We start from the raw sequence: 3,560 nt of genomic DNA on the forward strand, positions 1-3,560 counted from the left end.
TGAACCTCGGTTGGGGGCATGCATTCATAGCTTAGGATTCCCTTCGTGCCGACACAAGGGAGGGGGGGCTTCTAGCTACTTCGCACTTTGCTAGGTGAACCTCGGTTGGGGGAGGGGCATGCATTCATAGCTTAGGATTCCCTTCGTGTCGACACGAGGGGGGGTGGGGGCAAGCAATACCGTGCACTTTGGGAGATAGGTGCCACATCGAAGTTGCATTTGGTATTTGAAATCAAACCAGCCTTTTCATACATAAGTTTGGTCCATGTGCAAGTGTGTTCGTGTTCTGACCCTCTCCCGCGTCATTTTTCGCCAAATTTATGAACATTAGACAAGTCGGATGATGCAACAGACATGGTTCACTCAAATTAACCGTGTGCATTGGGCTCCATGAGGATTCCCATCTCAAAAATATCTACCCGCCTGCAGCTTTTTTCTGTTTGATAACACATGGTTATTGTGTTTCAACCGTGTGCGATGTTTCTTATTCCCAATCCCGCCTGCATCCCTCAAAAATATCTACCTGGCTCGAGGGTTTTTTTGTTTCATAACACATGGTTGTTATCTCCAGACCGTGTGTGATGCCCCATCATCAAAATTTTCAATAGCCCTGGCATTTCACTCCCCGCGTAGTAAAATTTTCAGTACCCGCGTCATTTCCTCAAACACCCCCCTCAACACACACACACACACACACACACACACACACGCACACACACCAAAACCTCCTCGGGCATGCACACACACACACACTCCCTCCCTCGAAACCCTAGCAAGGTCCCTGCCGCCGCCGCCGCCGCAAGGCCTCCATTGTCAACATCTGCCGGTTTGCCCGTGTAGCTTACCCACCGGTCTCCATACCCAGGCCACCCTGAGTTTCTTAGATGACGCCTGCCAAATGCCCCCTTTCCCATAGATCCCCATCCCCATCCCCATCCCCCACTCTAGAGCGTCGTAGCCTAAGCCCGGCTACGCTTCCCATGGAGCTCGAGGAGCGACTGGCCCAAAAGAGGTGTATCACGGTCTCTTTGCCCGACATCGCCGAGGAAGCTGACGACCATTACTAGCGGCAGGCACACAAGCAGCATGTTAGAGTATGCGGGCATGTCTCGGCCGCCGGCGACGACATCGAGGTCATCGACAGCAACGGCGTGAGGTGGGCTATGTCACAGGTTACATGGCCTACCCCCAACCCCTCGGGTTCAACCGCCGTCGATCTCATCCATGGAGCCGCCACTGATCTCCTCTAGCTCGTTGTCAACAATTTGCCATCCTACATCGCCATCGAGCCCCTTTTGTCATTTCTGAAGGACACGTTCTGCGACGCTGGCTTGGGTTCCACAGCTTCCAAGTCAGACCTCATCAACGGCGACCACGAGGAGGGCACCCAATCAAGCTTCACTCTTCTGTCGAGTATCAGCCATCAGCGCACAACCATCTTATCTTTTTGCCTGAGGTTGATCTATCAGTTAAAGCCATCTACCCTGAGCCTGCCAATGAGCCACTTTATCTTCATAATGTTTATCGCCAAAGTTCACGCAGCCAATTGAAGGCACTCATGTCTCCAATGCTGAAACTCCTGCTTATCCTCTGGCTGGCAATATATGTGTGCCTCACCATGCACACACTAAAGCCATTGACAGCACCATTGCTCAACGGCCTCGGAGGCGTTCTCGTGCACTCAATGACCGAGAGCTTCTTGTGGCCTTACATTAGAAGCAGGACAAGCATCATGACTGGTTAAAGCGTCAGATGCAGAGCATCTTGGTGGATGTCAATCGCATTCGCAATCTTGCCACCAAGAACTCATTCATAGCTCATGAAGCCTGTCGTCGGTCTTGGAAGAGTCTCACACTACTATGCTCTGAAGATGATCTTCGCTAAGACGGCTTCACAGAGGGCTTCAAATTTGATTCCAAGCCTCCCTGGAATCCAAGCTGGCATCGGACTCCTTCCATTGGAGATTCTAAGTATTCATCTTCGGTTGCAACTATTGTTGCGAGAGACATTGATGAAGAAGACGATGCCACTTCACCAACCATGGCTTCAGTGCATATCAACACTGCACCAGGACCCTCTGCACCACCAAACTCCAACGTCGACCCTGCTCCTGCATCTACTCCTGATGGGGATGAGTAGATACTCTATGTCTTCAAACCTTTTTGGTCCTTACTGACAAAAGGGGGAGAAGCATATGAGTTGATAGTCTTCAAGCGGGTCCTTTATGGGTGGTTGCTACTTTTTGCCAAGTGATTACAACCTTCGTTTTTTGATATATTTGGTTCTTTTGGTTGTAACACTTAAACTTGATGGTTGTCTTCTACTTTTTCTACTACTTTATGATGCGATGATAAATTCCGCATGAGGTCATTTCGCGGACGTCCATTTTTCATTATGCATGTCATTATCTTTGTCGTATCTTTATATGCATGATGAATTGTCTTCATAAGTTGAAGAGGATCTCCACAAAGTAAAACATGCCATGTGCATTTGCATTCAAAAGCAAACTACTTATATGCACATCTTCAGGGGGGCCTTTTGCTACTTACGAAGACAATGTCGTAATTCCCAACTTTCACATACTTTTATCCCCGTTGAAAACTTCAACCAGTTTGTCATCAATCACCAAAAAGGGGGAGATTGTAAGTGCATCTAGTGCCACCCCTAGTTGGTTTTGGAGTATTGACGACAAACTTGGTTGAGGGACTAATGTGTTTGTGAGAATTGTAGGATAACACAGGTAGTAGTCCCTCATTGATTCGGTTTACCTACCAGAGATGACCCCTAAAAATGTGTGAAGACATTGAAGACAATGGTGGTATGTGAAGATATTCACAATGAAGATTATGACTCGAGAAGACATTCACGTGAAGACTATGGAGTGCGAAGACATAGTTGTTTTGTAGTTTCCTTTTCTTCTTTGTTGAGTCATAGGAACCACCACACTGTTAAGTGGGGTCCAAGTGAACAAAGTCAGAGTGACTGAAGTGATGCTCAACCAAATCCTATATCTTCAAGTGAAGACAATGAGAGCAAATCTCATCCAGAGCTGGATGAGTCAGCTTTACTTGTAGCCCAAGTCAAGTTGTCGCATGTGTTTGAAATCTGACTGTTAGACACGTGTAAGTTCCTTAGTGACCTAGGGTCATTTCGGACAAATCATGTCAGGTTGCCTCCTGGCTATAAATAGCCCACCCCCTACACCATAAATTGGTGGCTGCTCAGAGTTAGTGCACGGCTTTTGTCGTTTGAGAGCAACCCACCTTCGAAGCATTTGAGAGAGAGATCCTTGCGAGGACAAAGCCCTAAACACCCAGAGCCAAAGAGTGTTAGGCATCACTGAAGTCTTTCTGTCTGCGTGACCTGAAGACTTGTTACACTTGAGGACTGTGAATCCTCCAGCCGGTTAGGTGTCGCGTTCTGAGCATCCAAGAGTCATTGTGGATTGCCGGTGAACAAAGTCTGTGAAGGTTTGGAAGTCTCCCTTGAAGACTAACCAAAGTGATTGGGAGAGGACTGTGTGTCCTTAGCTCAAGAGGAATAAGGTGAAGACGTGGTCT

This window comes from Triticum dicoccoides, chromosome 1A (assembly GCF_002162155.2).
Source record: "Triticum dicoccoides isolate Atlit2015 ecotype Zavitan chromosome 1A, WEW_v2.0, whole genome shotgun sequence".
Classification (NCBI taxonomy): Eukaryota; Viridiplantae; Streptophyta; class Magnoliopsida; order Poales; family Poaceae; genus Triticum; species Triticum dicoccoides.